At 37.3% G+C, this 18,921-nt stretch overlaps 1 protein-coding gene across 4 annotated transcripts in view; it reads left to right on the forward strand.

Annotated features, from left to right (window-relative positions):
- The window catches only part of EPS8 (EGFR pathway substrate 8, signaling adaptor), a 187,910-nt gene that overhangs the window by 73,103 nt on the left and 95,886 nt on the right, over positions 1 to 18,921 (forward strand). Inside the window, exons 1-2 of one of the 4 annotated variants that reach the window (XM_066355181.1) lie at positions 4,151 to 4,207; positions 8,421 to 8,508. The exons of 2 other annotated variants lie outside the window; for them this stretch is intronic. The gene's annotated coding sequence lies outside the window, so the exon portion shown is untranslated. Of the gene's footprint in view, positions 1 to 4,105; positions 4,208 to 8,420; positions 8,509 to 18,921 lie in introns of those variants that run through there. One more of the 4 variants, XM_066355166.1, reaches the window with a different exon arrangement.

Raw genomic sequence — 18,921 nt, forward strand, 5'->3', positions numbered from 1 at the left:
TTATATTGCATTTCCTATTCTTTCTCCAAATAAGTTGTTTAAGAATTTGGTTGGTTATTCTACCCAAACTCATTTAGCTAGCTTAATAATTTATATATAATTGAGATCTGGTAATATGTAGTCTAGAGTTGCTTCTAGAAGCCTCTTTTGGATTCTTTCTTGTTAGTAGCATATGAATTTCTTAACTCCTACTTAAAAAGAACAGTTTTAAAGTTAGAGAAGAATTGTTGCTTTAGAGAGACAAAGCAGATAGTGAATCTTAGAAGAGGAAGGAATGATACACAAATGAGGATCTGGGGTTGAAGTGTACAGGAACTAAGAATACAGTTCTGCTTATATTTCCAAGATGAATGGATTGCGACATTTGCTAATTCATTTTACTTGGCTGTACCAACAATTTATGTGAATGACTTACATGTCATTTTGGATCCAGTAGTCTTAGTTGATACGTTTATCTACAGCCTGTCTTGTCTACCAGTATTTTTGTTGTTACAAAGTGTGGAATGTAGGGCAAGCTTACTAATAGAAGTATATGTGTAAAAAAAAAGTGTGTGTGGGTGCATATGCGTGTGCACACACACACACGTGTTCTTATGCAATTTCCAGCTTCTTTCAGTAATTAATGAAAAAATGTATTATAATCAAATCTATAATGTTCCAAACATATAATATTTCTTATGGTTCCTTCTGTTAAATGCCTTTCTTAGAAGGTTGAGGGAATCAATAAATGCTTATACCTTGCTTAGATTTGTCCCATGTCGTTTGTGTCCTGAGTGTGTATATGAATGATTATGGTTTTAGTCCATGCAATTTTTTATGAGTATTCTGGATAATGGTTAGTCATATGCCGTCGTGTACCAGATTAGCCTTTTATGAAAATATCATTAACATCTTTACCAATGATTCAGAGCCAAAAGGTATGTCAAAATTCTGTTACTTTAACAGCAGGGCATTAAATATACTTGTTAACTTATAAGGAAAATAACTGTCTTAAAAAAATAAATGGGCCTATTTTGAAACATTAACATTTTGGGCATTTAGCAGACCCATGGGCCTAGGAGATATTATCTTTAAAATGACAGAGATTGGAATTGGGATAGCTTTTAACATTCCTTTTGGTTCAATGATACATTGTACATTGAAATGTTGAGTTGGAATTTTGTGATTGTATTTATCATTTTGAAAAAGGCTTTTATGTCTGCTACGGATTTTCTCATGGAAGAGATTGTATTAGTACTTGCTGATGTTCTCCCCTTCAGTTCCAAGACTTTATTATGTTTCTTCTCACTTTCTTGATAGTGCTACTCTATATTCTGCCCTTTTTTCCTGATGCTCTTCTGTCGCAGGGAGCCCTGGTTCCCCAACATACAGACTCTGAGATGGAAATTAGTGTGCAGAAGTATATTAAAAAGTTCTATTGGGATCAGCCCCTGTGGAAGGGAAGAAAGAAACAGCTGTATGGGCAGAGGGGATCTGACCCCTTGGGGAGCTCTGAGGCTGTAATGGCTTTTCGCCATTGTCTCTAGTTAGGGAGAGGATCCAACTCCTTATATTCCCTATGTCAACCAATCTTTGAATGTGGGCTGCCTTGGGAAGGGCGCTTGAGCTTGTGTGAGCAAACTCTTCAGCCAAGGCTGTTCTCGAAGAGCTGATAGCTGAGGGCTGTCTGCTGGCAGCACTATAGCACCTGGGAAATAACTCCATCAGTCCTGCAAAGGGGACCTCGTTGGTACATCACTGTTTCTATTCCATCTTTTTTTGCAGAGGTGTTGGAGATGGGCGAGAATTTCCAGGAATGGGGAGTTGCAGGGCACACTGGTCAGGAGCTTGAGAGATGGTAGAGGAAAGTTGGTGTGGAGTGGAGTGGAGTGGGTTCTGACAGATAATCGAGTTCATGCATTGATTATTGATTTTCTAAAAAGGTTAGAAAATTCTGTCTACAGTGATGCTGTTCCTTTTTTAAGTTACAGAAACCTGATGAAAACTGAGTACCCTTTGCAGAGCAATGTGCATATCTTTAATTATATAAACTCTGTTTGGTTTTTGTAAAACCTACCTATTTTTTTTTTCAGTTTCCTTTATTACCTTTTTTTCCCACTTCCTCTATCTTTTTAATAATTACACCTTTTTTTTCTTTGCATCTTCATATAAAAAATAGTTGAGTACTAAATTCTCTGCTTGGTATATCTGTTAATGCTCAATAACAGTAAATCATTTCCTTACATATTGTGTAATTCCTAAATTGTAAACTTATCTTCAAGGGTATTGTTTTATCTGTTTTTGTTTTGTTTTGTTTTTATAGCTTTAAGAAATCCTACATGGCTTTTTTATGGAATGTTACTTTAAAATGCTTTTGTGTTTCTTTATTCCAGATAGTTTAAGGATATCATTAGTCCAGAACCCAATTTATCTTAATTTCTTAACGTAGAAATTGTTACACCAAAATATTCACACCTAAGAACTGTTGTGAGACAGGCTTAGGGTTTTAATTTCTGGATCTAACATTTCCCTGGTCCTCTGATCCAGATTCTCAGAGACAAGTCCCCTTGATGTCTTTCTAAGACAGTGATGGATTGGTCCTGCCCTCTTCACCATTTTTTACTGGGATTGCAGTCCTTTGAAGACAGCTCTGATTTTTTTTTTTTTTTACAGAGAGAGTCAGAGAGAGGGATAGATAGGGACAGACAGACAGGAACAAAGAGAGATGAGAAGCATCAATCATTAGTTTTTTGTTGTGACACCTTAGTTGTTTCCTGATTGCTTTCTCATATGTGCCTTGACTGCAGGCCTTCAGCAGACCGAATAACCCCTTGCTCAAGCCAGCAACCTTGAGTCCAAGCCGGTGAGCTTTGCTCAAGCCAGATGAGCCCGTGCTCAAGTTGGCGACCTCAGGGTCTTGAACTTGGGTCCTCCACATCCCAGTCCAATGCTCTATCCACTATGCCACCGCTTGGTCAGGCAAGACAGCTCTGATTTTATGGAAAGACCTCAGTACCAGCTTTATACCTTATACCCTCAAGACCTCTTCTGTCCCTGCATGGCCATCAGGGTTGCTGCATATATATAGGCCTGTGTTGAAGAAAAGCAGGGCCAGAAATCTAGCTCTCTCGAGACAGCATTTTATTCTGCTCTCTGCTCCTTGAGAGCACCTCTCCTACTGATTTCAATTAGCAGGAAGCACTAGAGCCTCCAGTGATCCCTCCTGGCAGCCAAGGTCGGCAGTATTAGCTTCTGCGCTTACCACTTAGGCCATCAGTTCTAGCTTTGGATTGGCACCAGGGATTTTCTCTATAGCAAGTGAAACTATGTATTTAATTTTTAAATTTTGTTACACTCTTTTTAGTCTTTTCTGTTTATAGCAGAACACCTTCTTCCTTAGTTTTGTTGACCATATTGCTGTATCCAAAATTCCCACTAGTAACTCTAGTCCTCAGATTCCACCTCTTTAGAATGGGAGTAATAATAAGGTGACCAAATTTTTTACAATGAAAAGGAGAACAAAAATAAATTGAAGAAAACAATATTGTAAATAAAAGAAAAAATTTATTCATTGCAACAATAATACACTCTAATATGATAAATGCATAATAAAAACATTTGTAATATTTTATGTTGTAATTATGCTTACATGCCTATTAATTTTTAATAATAATTGTAAGAAAGAAGTACTCATTTAGATACAAATATGTCATATCTCTCGCAATGGATCTACTGCATTGATCTAATATGGACATTTACAGATTAGTCTTCCAATATCAAAAAGGAGGACATGTAGGAGGACACTTTTCGAGGGTGGACGGAATTTAAAAAAAAAAAAGACTGTTCTCCCTAAAGGAGGACGATTGGTCACCTTAGTAATAATAGTGGCTATGTGTATAGTGTTTGTAGAGCACATAGTGAGCTCTCAATCAGTGTTGGCTATCATTATTTGCACCAGTTAAAGCTTTAATTTACCACTATAGGGAAGAGTTGGAAATGTAGTAGTGGCTATGTTTACTTATTTAACAAGAAGAGGAAGTCTTAGTTAACTCCCCAGAGAAACCAGAGGAGAAACTGTTCAGTATAGTGCATGCTGAAGCTTCCAGCCCCACCCTTCTGTTGATAAGCCAAAGGTCACTTGGCAGCAAGAGTGAACTAGGAATGTCCTCTCAGTATTGCCCGAGAGGATTGCTTAGAGATGTTTTGCCTGAACTGTGTGGATAGATAGGTAAGTATGAGTTTGTGGAATATTTTCTTTGCTAAGGAGGGCTCTCAAAGTCATAATTATTATAGAGGATATTTGTAGACTTTGAAACGTGTAGTAGTAATACTTTTTTTTTTAGTCCCGGTAAATTATTATTCCAAGTGGATTCTGAAATTGGTGAAACTGGTACTGCAGGTTCCAAAGGGTCCTGCCTGCTGGATTCTTGCTTATGGAGATGGGGATGTAAAGGATTTCCTTCCTTTAGGTCATGGTGTTTACAAGAATAATTTTTCCCAAACATAGCAAAGAAGAAATCTGTTGACTATTAACAGTTGGGAAAGTATACACATATCATGCTTTCATAAAATTATTTTTAAATTAATATGATATGCCAAATACTGTGATTATCCTATAAATGTTAACTGTTTTGGATTGTTTATACAATGTTAATTGTACTGTGAAAATTTGCTTTTTAACTAAGTTCAACTTTCTTAGGTTGTTATTGGCTTTGAGTCCACAGACTTAACACTGCCAAATTTCTGTGTAAACATTTTCTTGGGCCTAAAATGTAGAATATGTGTATTTAAAGTTTTTTTTAATCCATGTATATTAATGGAACTTGTAAATGTTTAAATAGTCAATTAATGGAAGTTTTTAAAGAAGAACTCTTTCAAAAATCCAATTTTATAATTATGGTGTTTTATATATAAAGTTTGACCATAGTGACAAAAATATATGATTCTTAATATATAGAGATCTATTTTTGTAGCCCTTATTGATTTATTTGTTACATTTTGTTTAATTCAGGAAGAGTCTTTTTGTTATTGTTCTGTTACTAGGAATTGGGTACAAGGCTAAGTTTTACTATTTAAAAACAAATAAGAACTAATAATATTGTATCAGACTACACTAGATAGAGAACAAAAGTAAATAACTGATTACATCGCTGATTGGTGCTGGGAGGTATAATGCATTCTTGAGTTCAAGTGCTGTGGTTATGGCTGTATTGATCCTTTTTGAAACACATTCTTGAAAATGTTTATTTTCCAGGATTGTGTCTGTTCATTATTAAGACATTCTACGTCATAAAGAAAATTAACCAATTTACACAAATTTTCACTACTCTTATGGCATTAAATGCAGCTTTTTGGTAGCATATATAGGTGAGGTTAAGATGTTTATGGTCTGATTTAGTTTTGCCCTTGCCACAAAGCTTTGGTCAGCTTTACAGGCCAAATTTAAAGGCAAATGTTAGTATCACATTGGGTATATATTTTGTATATGCTCTAGGAACAGTATATAAAATATTTTGGTTTTTTGACCTTCCCTATTCTCACCTAAGGGATGCTGACCCTGCACCTACTGCCACTGGAGTGCTTTAAAAGAGGTTTCTGTTATTCAGCAGCTAGACTTGAAAACAGTTTCTTCAGTTTAAGTAAATTGCATATAAGCGGAAATGACTGTGCAAAAGATAAGATGTTTAGACTCATTTTCTATGTAAATAATTCTGAAATAAATTATGCAGAGAAGTTTCCTTTTTAGTTTATTTTTCAATGAAATCATGTCATTAATTCATCAAGGTAGGTATGAAGTTGCCTTAAGAGAACTTCCTTGGAGTATTACGAGGACAAAAATCAGCTCATTGTACTTTAGACTTTTAAGTAACAGTATAGTTGAATTGTATAAAAATTTTGTTCAGATGATATATAATAAAATAGGTTGTCATATAGTCTTTTGACCATTTAACTGATAGGGTAGTTTTAATTTAATTAAATAAGAATCCTTTAAGAAATTTTTTTATTTCAAAAACAAAAACTTTTTTTAATTTCAGAGTTAAGTTTATGTGTGTGTTTTTAATTGTTTCATATAACATGTAAGCACTTAAAATGGTCTTTTCAGCTATATGAAAAAACTACATATGCTTTTTTTTTTTAGTTAAAAGTTGTGCCATTTGTATATAGAATCTTGTGTATAGACTATATTAACTAGATTTGGGAATCTGATAAGCCAAAACTTATGATAGTTTTAATTCTCAATATATTTTTTAAAATTCTACAATAATTTGTGAATAATTGTTTCTCTGTACTTGGTAATACAGTATAAACTTGGAGCTGAATAGTTATGTGGGTTTCTTAAGCTTGCTGTAGATTGATTGCACACAATCATCTGTCCAAGAAAGCTTTCCTTTTGGGAACATTGGGGTATGGTTTCTTCAGTACAGTATTAAAAACACATTGTGTTAGATATTTATGTAATTCAGAACCATATTATTGAATTTTACTAATTATACGATCCTGATGATCAGATTTAAATCTCTGACATTATTATCATTACTATTAGATTTCATGGCATCCTTTGTTTTCCTTCAGAAAAAAAAAACTTTGCCCTTATTTGCAGGTAATTTTTCTTTACCCCACTATTTTATACAATTTACCAGACCAAATGACACAGTTAGTATCCATTAAGTAGAGCCGATGAATATCAATCTTGAACACAAAGCCTGGGATTGTGCTGGGAAAGCGCTCCTGCTGCTCAGGCCTCTCATTCCAAAAACTCTGAATGTAGTCTCTCAATTCATTCAGAGTCTGGATTTGTGAAAGCCAACTGGGCTCCCTTCTGCCCATTCATAACTGGTGTTGCATTCTTCTGGATAAAAATTGGTTTTCCCATTTCCCATCGTATGAAACTCAAAGTCTAATATGTAACTTATCATTTGTAGCCACATAGCTTAATTTATGGCCTATCCTTCTTGATCTTTGTGCTTTCCACTTCACATTTCCTGTCTTTCTCTTCCCTTATACCACAATTAGAAAGTCTCTGCCTCATAGCTGTAAGGTATTTCCCGCCGAGGAAGAAAGAAGGACATAGCCACTAAGTGTGGGCAAGCAAAAGCTTTATTCAGAGTGCATCCTCGGCGAGGTTCACTGGTCCGCAAGACAGGGGCCAGGGAAGTCGCACAGTTTTTCCCGCGCGCGGGGGGGGGGGGGGGGGGGGGGGGGGGGGGGTGTGTGTGTGTGTGTGTGTGTGTGTGTGTGTGTGTGTGTGTGTGTGTGTGTGTGTGTGTGTGTGTGTGTGTGTGTGTGTGTGTGTGTGTGTGTGTGTGTGTGTGTGTGTGTGTGTGATTTATAGTGTCGGTAAGGTGGTGGCGAGTTGAAATGACGTGGCGAAATTTCATTGGCTGACAGATTTTTCAAACTGCTCCTGTGCCATTTCTTTCCGCGGTCATGAGTGTGGGTGGTTTCAGCTAAAGTCCTCGGACTTGGTTCCTCATGTGACCTTCCCCCATTGCCAACCCACCTCACAGTAGCCAAAGTTTACCTCATCTTTAAGGTCTACCAATCACCCCATTAAATTTCTTCTGGTCCCAGCATTCAGAGTACATCTATTATGTACTTTCTGTGTTGTCTTGTACTTCCTGTTCTGTCTTTTGTTAATGTTATTTTTTCATGTGTTACAATATTTCACACTTCCTATATAACATTCAATGACTTTAAATCATCCCCTGAGTTAAGTCTCTATCTCTTACTCTGATGGTTGGGTGTGGTTTCATCTTGTATCTCCTGTGTTACCTTGTATTCAGTAGATGCTCATTGTAAATGTGGGTGACTGAATGTATAGAATGACATGAGAGTGAGTTATTGACCACTGCTTTGCTGGAATGGACATTTAGGGACTGAGAAGCACCTGGAGATCTAAACAAGTCTGGCATGGCTGTCTGAATCAGAGCTGTTCTCAAGAGTGAAAGCTGAAGAAACAATCAAAGTGCAGTTAAAAAATCTCTTAGATTATTTTTAGTGGCTTAATACTGACAAGGAAAGAATAACTTTTTCTAGGTAAAAGCTTTGAACTGAAGAAGAAATCAATGAGTAACACTGGCTTTGTAAATAATGACTATAGTTCTGAGTCAGAGAATGTTTTTCAAAAGTTTATAGTTTGGGAATAAATACTATCAGTTCTGCTAACATGCTTGTTTGGAAAATGAGGATTTATTCCTACATTATTAATATTAGGGAATAGTTTGAGTATAATATAAATCTTATACTTGTTATGTGGGACTTTATATGAGCAGTAGTAGGTGAACACAGAAAACTTCACTTAGCTGAACCAAACCACGTGGGAATACACAAAATGCACACGCACATACCTCAGCTATCTTCCAGGTACCTTACTTCATTCACTGCATGTTATAAGCCACAACCATCCATATCTGGTTTTATAATTTTTCCATCAATTTCAGATAACTCCTTCTACCATTTCACAATAACTCACAAGCTACAGCCCTTTGGACAGCCAATTCCACAAACAAAGGTCAGGTCTTTTTCAAGGTAAGGTGCCATATTTACTGTAGTTTTCATTTATTGATTTTTAACCATTTAACATATGCAAAACAGTGCTGTTGTCTTTATTAGATTCTTTTCTTATGTATCAGTTATGGCCATTTTACCCATAAGTCCTGTGGTTTTAATGATGTGATTTTGCATAGCATCATGATTTTTAGTAATGCATATGTTGCATTATTACAGAACTGATTGTACTAATTGATATCATACAAGGTAAGAACTGTTAATTCTTTTTCTCTCTTTCTGTTTCTCTTTCTCTCTCTCCATTTCTCTTTCTCTCCCTCTCTTTCTTTTTCATTTTAACCATCTCTCTCTCTGCTCTCTTTTAATGGTTAAAGGCACTAAGTGGTCCCTGTAAGGAGGAGTGCAGAACCTCAGAACAAATTCTCAAAGAACTTCTTTAACCAGTGTTGTAAAAAAAGAGCATACACACCAGTGGAAATAAATAGGTAGGCTCAAAAACAAGTAGAGATGGAAAAGTTAACATCAAAGGCCTCTGGCCCCCTGGAGTAAAAATATATCTTACCTTTAAATAATTATAATTATGTTTAACATTTTTGGAGCCTTTGCTAGGTAGTAGGCACTATGAAAAGTGCTTGACATGGATTATGCCATGTAATTTTTACAAACAGTATAAAGTAGGTGTTATTACTATCTTTATTTTATAGATGAGAAAAATAAACAGCTTACAGGGGTTAATTAACTTGCCCAAGGTCAATAACTCATAGATACATATGGCAGAACCAGTTCTTAAATCAAGAGAAACTTCATAGCCATAGACCTTAGTGGTCTCTTAGACTACTTTACAGATTATATAAATAAATAACTTCCGCACATGTTATTCCCTCTGCACTTAACTCTGTCTGGTTGGCATCACAAACTGTTTTGACACTTATGATAGTTGAAGAAAGAAAGATTCTCAGACTAAGAAAAGAAATACACAGAGGTCAGAGGCAGAGCAAAAAGAAACTAATAGTAGATACCTAATTCAGAGTTTTATCCCACTGGGATTACACGTATAAAGGGAGAAAATTTGAACCGTTAGCAATAAAGAGGTGAACTAAACTAAGGAAGAGAAACAGAAATGATTGTGTTGGAAGTTGGGGACAAAAAAGTGAGTTTATAAGGATATGTCACAATTGAAAGGAGGGAGCTTCATGGACAATAAACAGTAGGGGACTGCTAACTCTGGTACATGAAGCCCAATCACATTCTCATAAAGAAACTCAAACTAGCACCAGTTTTAATACAGAATATAGTAAGAGAAATTTGAGGCCATGAGCATAATAAGTTGATTATGCTGTAAATCCTAATACATAATAGGCTCAGGAAAGGAAACACAAAGGAGAAGAAAGACACTAGAGGAAATCTTCAAAAGTCTTTGTACTTCTTTTATAGTACGTATTGCTATTTCTTTATGTAGTTGCCTCACATATAAACAAGTATTTAATTACTATTAAACTGGAGGTTTCATAAAATGTAGAGAGAGTAGTAGTTCTTTAGTTGAGTTTAGATTAAGAGCCAAATATTATACATATAAGTAATAGGATAAGTAATGGTAGAATTAGTAAGTGTTGATGAATTTAGAACAGGGTCAGCCAACTATGGCTAGTGGGGCTATTTTTCTTTATACTAACCAAGAATGGTTTTTACATTTTTAGTAGGTTACTAAATACAAAAATGAAAATGTAAATAAAAGTATTAAAAGAAATGAAATTGAAGAATAACAACAGAGACCATATATGGCCCAGAAACTCCAAAGTGTCATGACCCTTAACAGAAAGTTTGTTACCCCCTGACCTGTAGTAGCCAATGAAGCAAAAAGTTTTATATATATATATATAAATTTATATATATATATAAAAAGTTTTATCTATATATATATAATTTTTTTTTTTAAGGAAATCTGATTAGGCAATGGAAACTGGTATTATATTAAATAGTGGGCTACAGTTTCAGGCATGTACATCCCCCCACATGTAGGAAGAAACTGATGTTTATTTAGTATGTTCTATTGCTGGGGCCTTGTGTACTTTATAACCTTGAAAAATTACAGTTACTTTTCAAAGGAGGTAGGTTCATCAAGGCTGAGTAAGTCTACAGTTTCACGTTTAGTAAGTAGTGGGATTCACATTTGTCTGAGTCTCCCAGATAAGAAATTGGTGAAAATTTGTTTGTAAAAATTGAGTGTGACTATTCACAATTCTGGCTTGAAAACATCTAAATAGGTATCATATGTGGACATTTGTAATAAATTTAGCTTAGTACCTAAAATATAAACAAAACATGTAAATTTTTACACACAAAAAGAAGGCTTGATTGGAGAACTATGTAATTTTATTGTAACATTTGAATATGGAGGAAGATCTTTGGATAAACTGCAACTAGAGTTATAAAGAAAATGTAAAGAAAAAAATCAAGTCTCTATTACAAACTTAAAATAATAGTCACCAAAAGGAAATATGAGACTTAAAATACTTTCAATATAAAGTACAAAATAGAAAAGTGTGTTCTGTGTCAATAGAAAATGTGCCAGGCAGCAGTGGATTTATGAAAAGCAGATAGGAAACAAGTATTGGCCCATATGTTTTGTGTGTGCATGTGTGTGTGTGTGTGAGTTTCAGAAGTGAGAAGCGGGAGGCAGAGAGACAGACTCCTGCATGCGCCCGACTGGGATCCACCTGGCATCCCACCAGGGGGTGATGATCTGCCCATCTGGGGGGTTGCTCTGTTGCAACCAGAGTCATTCTAGCACCTGAAGCGGAGGTCATGGAACTGTCCTCAACACCTGGGCCAACTTTGCTCCCAAGGAGGCTTGGCTGCAGGAGGGGAAGAGAGAGATAGAGAGAAAGGAGAGGGGGAAGGGTGGAGAAGCAGATGGGCGCTTCTCTTGGGTGTGGTGGCTGGGAATCAAAACGGACTTGCACATGCTGGGCCAGCACTTTACCCCTGAGCCAGCTGGCCAGGACGTGGCCTGTATGTTTAATTGTAAAGTTGTATGAAGAAGATTTCAGGGTGCTATGAAAATATGTAATGAGGGATCTAATTCAGGTAGGTGGGTCGGGGCAAGACTTTTCCAGAGGGTCATTTAAGCTGAGATACAGGAGTTGGGCAGGGGCAGGCAAAGACAGAGGTTAATTATGCCCAACGGAGTGTGATAGGCCTTCAGGGTGGCAGTAGCTTGGCATATTCAAAGGAATATCAAAAATGGCCTAAATCTCCTAACAACCCTGAAGTCAGGAATTGCATCATTTTTCTTCATTGTGTATCCAGTTTCATACATTTAGTAACTGCTGGCACACAGTAAGCCCTCAGCAAGATTTACTGAGTTCATAAAGAATGAATGGACATTTTACTCTGCAATTCATGGTATAATTATGAGTACAGGGATTGCCTGGATGAAGGCTACTCCTATCCTTTCTGAAACCTACCTAATTACATTTACCTACTCCCTGTTGGTCATGATCCCTCATTACCCAAGGCCACTTGCGGCCTAGCTTTCTCAAACCTTAAGTGCTGTCATGGTATCAGAATGGAGTTTGACCTGAAGACAGTCTGCACAGAAAAGTCAGGGAAAAGGAATGTAGATTGCTTTAACTGGATATGATTCTGAGAAGGGAAAGTGATTTTGCATTATTACCATGTCAGGAATATGAGATAGAATGAAATGGCCACTTTTCTAAAAATAATCAGCTTAGGGTGGGGATGTTCTTTACTTAAAACACATGATCCCAGGTTCTCTGGGTGGTCACTAGGTAACCAAATAACACATGGTAATCAGGCTTGGGGGTTTAATTCAAAGTTAAATACTCAAATACTACTACTACTACTACTACTTCTCCTTCTTCTCCTCCTCCTCCTTTCTTCCTTCTTCCAACCTTCTTCCTTCTTTCTTCTTTTGCGAGAGGGAGAGAAAGGAAGGAAGAGAGGTGAGAAGAATCAACTCATAGTTGCAGCGCTTTAGTCATTCATTGATTGCTTCTCATACGTGCCTTGACCAGGGGCTCCAGCCAAGCCAGTGACCTTTGGGATCAAGCCACTGACCTTTGGGCTCAAGCCAGCAACCATGGGATCTTGTTAATGATCCCACTCAAGCCGGGGACCTCTCACTCAAGCTGGTGAGCCTGCACTCAAGCCAGTGCCTCAGGGTTTTCAACCTGGGACCTCAGCGTCCCTGGTTGATGCTTTATCCACTCCACCATCATCTGATCACGCTAGTCTCTAGATTTTTAAAATGAACTTTTTTAAAATAGGATGACTATAGCTGGATTTCTATATAGATTGGATTTCTTATGTAACTAATAGCTAAAAAGAATATGGATGTGTCTTTATAGATTATTGGTAGGCACATTTAAACTATCTTCCTGTTTCTCTTTGGAGAATTCAGGAGTCTGAAGAAAAAATGGAGGTGCCATAGGTGACTCTTATAGTTTTTCCAAAAAAAAAAATGTATAGAGTAGAATACAATTGTGGGAAGATTCCCACAGGAATGAAAGAAGGAGATAATATTATCTAAAAATTAAATCACTTTGCTTCCTAATCTAGTCTACCCTCCAGAATGCCCCCATCATTATTTCATTAAAAATTAGTAATGACTGCTGGTTTACCATTTTCATAAAGATTAAGTCTAAATTCCTTTACATACTCTACTGGGCCCCGCACAGCCTGGCATCCAGTTTTTCTTGCCACATGCCCTTTTTATACCCCATATTGCAGTCACAAGGAATAGTGGTCCCTGAAACTGATGTCTGTCCACGTACCGGACTTTGCAACGGTCTGGAATGCCTTCTCACGACCATTACACGCACTGATTGGCACACCCCTCTGTGTCTTTCAAGACCTTGTTCCACAGTCTCCTCCTCTGGGAAACCTGTCAACGGCTGTCCTCGGTCCATGCTCTGTTTGGATCACAGTAGCTTGCACTGTCATCATCTCTGCATATGTCTCACTAACCTGAGTGCTCCCAAAGGAGAGAAACCATGTTGTTTGTCATATGCCTTCGTGCAAAGCAGAACACCTGGTGGGCGCAGACAAGAAATACTGAATGAATTTCTTAATGCTTTTGCTTACTATATAGGACATTTGCTTATACTAAACATTCCATATGTAAGCTGAAATTCCTTCCATAATTTCAACAATAATTATTAATTGGGTATATCTTATCATGGGAAAAACTACCAAACAGGCTAATTTTTTTCCCTTCAGTAGGTTGCTACTGTTCCTTTTTATTCAGATTTCTTACAGTTCAGGTCACACTGACTTCACAGCTGTTCTTACGTTATGCTGGATTCCTCCTACCCTAGGAGAAAGTATCTGATAATTCATACTTAAATGTTAATGACATAATATATTATTACTCCTAGAAGTGTTTGTAGTTTTAAAGTGGTTCCTCGGGATGAAAATACTTAATTCAAAAGAATGAATTAATTTCCAATGGTAGAATTTCATTCACTGTGTTGTTTGGGTAAATAATACATTCAGGAAGCAGGATGACTCTGTTTTGGCCCTGAACTCACGCTGGGCAGGTAGGCAGGCTTCCAAGAGCACCTCTGAATCTTCACCACCTCCAGAGTGGTGTTAGCACTGGGAATATCCTGTTTCCTTAGGTTGCTGCTTTAAGGGTTTCACCCTTCTGAGATAAATCTGCCTTTCTCCTATACTGCTCCTTAATAATAGGAAGGCCAGAGTGAAGTGGCTTCGTTCAAAGTACATAGTATGATTAGCTAACTTGAAATTTATTTTTCAAATATTTAGAGCTAGAAATGTGCAATCACTTAATTTTTAAACTAGTTTCTGTAATCAGTTATAGATAGGAGTGAACACTTATTCGCTGACTTGACATATGGAAGGATAGTCTGTCTACGGAAAGCAAAATACTGCAAGTCAGGTGTTTGAACTCTTTCCAGTCTAGATTACTCAAGAGGAAACAAACAGCAAGATTCAGTTTAATTGCTTGTTATTTTGAAGAAGGAAATGTTATGTGTATTTTTCTCCCCCAAGGACTCTGTCTAGGGCAGAATCGTTTTGGTGTTTTGGTAGTTCTGTGAGACGTTTCCAATGTTTTAGAACTAAAAAACAAGCGAGACTGGCATAAATGTATCTGGACAGTGGAATGTTTCAAAGCTTATCTCAGTAATTGTTCTTTTAGATTAAAGGTTTGGTATTATTTGTACCCAAGACCTATTGATATAATGGTCACATTAAGATTAATAAACTAATGTATGAGAAGGACATACATAAATATCAGCACAGATTTTGAAATGTTAATACATATTATACGTATGTGTAATTATACATATGTATGTGTCTCGGTGTGCTTGAGTATGTTTAAGTTTTAGCAAGTGTTCTAACAACGTATCACAGACACTGAGAGTTTGGGCTCTTCCATTGGTCTGCTTGGGTGTGTGGCTTCCCGTGTGTGATTTTGGGTAAGGATGGTCTGTGCTTCAATTTCCTCATCTGTAAAATAACAGTACCTACCTCTTAGAGGAATGTGATTATCATTTAAATGGCGTGTCAAGAGTATATAAAAATGTTTGGCCCATATAAGCATTTAATAAGTGTTATTTACTGTTTTTTATAAATTGTTATTAAATATTGGCAACACAATTGATTCAGAGAGGAAAACAGAATTACCTTGAAAAAAATGTGACTGTTTTGAAGCCAAAGACATTAGTTATTTTTGCAGATTAAAATAACAAAGTTGTTTTTCTATTATTAAAAGATTATTTGTAAATTGTCAGTGGTTTTATTCATTATAATATACCTTGAATCATCTATTTTTTACTATACTTAAAAGTTTTCTCTTTCATGACCATATAATATATGCTTATGGCATGATCTTCACTTTGAAACCTGGCAGGTTTAGGGAAATATGTCTTTTGTCCATTTTCTGTTTGACTTTGATTTTGTCTAATCAGTGTTTGAAAGAAATGGCACTTGTTAGACTTCCTTCCAAGAAAAGCATTGGGTGTTTCAGGAAGTGGTCTTAGTGAGTCAGAGGATAATACTTTTTCCTCTGAGTCAGTTCTGAACCTCCTTGATATAAATAGGCATACTTTTGCCAAAGTTCTGCTTTTCAGATCAGATGTTGAAATTATTATTGATACATTACCACAGCAACCGCAATACTTTCATTGGTATTTCAAGTCAATTAACACTGTTGGGGGGGGGGGGTCTTATCTAATTGTAACTGTAGAAATTCTGCTAAGTAAATTAAAAGAAAATCAATGCAATTCTGTACTTCTGAATTAGTTTCTATTTTGCATAAATTTTGCTTGAGGTAAGAGTCATTTGTGTCAGGTGGTCATTTGTGTCAATTTTAGAGAAAAATTATGTTGGTTATAAAATCTGCTTTGGTCACTAAAATTCTATGAACTTTCTTTAGCACACACACATAAAACTATATAACACTTTAGTATAGGAATTACCATATTTCCCCATGAATAAGACACACCTTTTCCCAAAAACTTTGGGGTCTATAAACTGGGTGCATCTTATACAGTGGTTGTAGTTATTTTCACTTGCATGTCCCACTTTTTCGCACTTGTTTTTGCGCTCATTGTTGAAGACACTGATTTGTCATCAGGCATAGATGAGGACAAGCTAATGGATGGGAGTTTTGACAGTGATGAGGAGTTGTATGAATTTTATAGTGAATAAAACTTAAGTTCAATAACTTTATGTGATTTTTTTTTTTAATTTCGGACCCCCAAATTAAGGTGCATCGTATACATACATGGGAGTGTCTTATTATTCATGGGGAAATATGGTATTTTGCAAAACACTGTGCTAGTTTACCAAAGCCTGGAGTTGTGTCAGAGATACAAAAGAATAAATCAGAGCAGTTCTTCATAGTCACATTAAAAAAATACTAAATATGATAATTACCAGGTGACTAGATGTTGTTAATGTTGAGTTGGTCAGGAAGATTTTAAAAATGGGATAGGAATTAAGAGACTGATAGATATAAGATATAAAATTGCTAGTACAAAGAGTATTTAGGGTAAGAGCAGAAGCCTGAAGGTCAGTCATAAAGGAACCAACAGATGAAGATAATAGATCTTAACTCATCTATGAATGCTTTGGCATGTAATCTACCTAACAATTTTGTTCACATTTTTACAGATGAGTAAACAGAGGTTTCGGGAGGATATGATTTGTCTAAAGTCACAGGGAGATGATAGAGTCACAGTTCACATTCAGGGCTGCTGTTGTCATAGCACCTTCTCTTCACTGTACCACAATAGCACAATAAAAGCACTGGGGTTACTTGGTAAGTTTTTATTGTTTCCAGTAGCTCTGAGAAAAATATCCACAAAGCATTTTCCTTCTTGGCAGAAATATTATTAATTTTTGTGGGGCTAGGAACGTGCTCTTTGGGTACTAGGAAATTGCCTTATAGGCAAGTGTTGGGCAAATGAGTTTATAAAATTTGTGTTTTTTGAGTTTGCTCACTCTTATTATTAGAAGTGGCGCTGGGTAGCAGCAGGTATGTGATCTGTGAAATTGCTAATTACCTTCCTACTAGGGAAGGGCCATTGTTGTGCTAATGTGTGCTGGAGGAGAGGTTTTGGTGCCAGAAAAGTTTAAAAAAAGGGAAGGAAGCCATTTTTGCAGAAGGAGAGGAGAGAGAAAGCAGAGTGCTGAAGGGAGAGAAGCCAAGATGGCAGGGAAACAGAATGAAGGTGTGCAGACGGGAACCAGAGGGGGGCGGGGGGGGCTTCTGAGAGCTCTCCTGAGACTGGTGGGGCCTTTGATCCTAGGAGGAACCAGAGAAGATTCTCCTGGTTGTGGAACCAGATAATGCATCTGTGGCTTTGGGATCCCTGAGTGAAAGGGAAGTGCTTTTCCCTGTGTGTTTGCTCGTTGGCCAAAACAAGACTTGAATAAAAGAATAACCCACCATTTTTTGACTCCACTGTTTCTTAACTGTATGTCTGAATCTAATGAGAACCTGCATGTGAATGGCCATGACGATCATGGCTACTGGCCTTACAGCAAGTGTGCTCAACCCTCCTCTTAGGGAGCAGCAAGTAGGAGTGTCTTTTTTCTAAGAGCAGAATTGTGTCATTGCTCTTCTGTAAAGTTCTCAAGAACAGTTGAATTTGTTTAGGGATAATTTATGAGTTGTGGTGATTCCTGTTTAGTGATGATCCATGCTGTGAATCCTCTGCCCACTTATAGCTGCTGATGTTTCATTTTTCTTATCTTAAGAATTGGGCTTTGGTTGGAGTCAGGTTATTTTGTCTTGGCACCTACAGTCTTGACAAGAACATGCCACTTTGTTTCATCCTATTTCCTTCACAGCAGGGAAGCAGCCATGTGGCTCTTAGCAAAATTTACCTTCCTTTTTTTTTTTTTTTTTTTTAACAGAGAGAGAGGGATAGATGGGGACAGACAGACAGGAACGGAGAGAGATGAGAAGCATCAATCATCAGTTTTTTGTTGTGACACCTTAGTTGTTCATTGATTGCTTTCTCGTATGTGCCTTGACTGTGGGCCTTCAGCAGACCAAGTAACCCCTTGCTTGAGCCAGCGACCTTGGGTCCAAGCTGGTGAGCTTTTTGCTCAAGCCAGATGAGCCCACGCTCAAGCTGGCGACCTCAGGGTCTTAAACCTGAGTCCTCCGCATCCCAGTCCGACGCTCTATCCACTGTGCCACTGCCTGGTCAGGCAAAATTGGCTTCCTTGAAGTGACAGCTGTGACAGTAGAGATTGAGCACCACCCTTGTGAATACTGAGTCTCATGTCTCATAAAATTCAAACACTTGTTTCCTGGAAAAATTTTGGTTTAACATCCCAGAATCAAATAGCTTAAATTCTTGGAACAGCAGGGAAATTCATCTTTTTCTTCTCAACTCCTAGATGGAGTATGCTATTGTGTGGTGCTATGTGCCATTATTCCCAGGAATTCTTAGCAGCTAAATTGTAAAAAAAAAAAGAAAGTAAGTATAAAATTCATCATCATGTCACTAAATATGTCATTTGTAGTTGTAAAGCCAGTAGCCAAGGCCAGGGCCACCATCACAGCCGCCTGGCCCATGCAGGTTCGCATTGGATTCGGACAGTCGGTAAAGAAACAATGGAGCCAAAAACTGATAGGCCATTTTCTTTAATTCTAGCTTGCACCCGGCGGGCAAGTAAAAACACACACTGGGCTCCAAAATCCACTCACATTCAGTGCTCACAAAGCCACTGACTTATCCGAGTTTCCTAGAATCAAAGGTTTCTAGCTCACCAGCCTTATTCTCCTCAGTTCCCTATCTCCTTCCTTATCCCAGATACAAACTCTGCACAAACTGGCATCTCACTCAGCACTCCGCCATCTTGGCTGCTTCTCCTGGCCACATGGCCTCTTTCTGCTCTCTGCTCTGCTCCCTCTGCTCTCTCATGCTA

Source organism: Saccopteryx leptura, chromosome 1, assembly GCF_036850995.1.
Source record: "Saccopteryx leptura isolate mSacLep1 chromosome 1, mSacLep1_pri_phased_curated, whole genome shotgun sequence".
Lineage (NCBI taxonomy): Eukaryota > Metazoa > Chordata > Mammalia > Chiroptera > Emballonuridae > Saccopteryx > Saccopteryx leptura.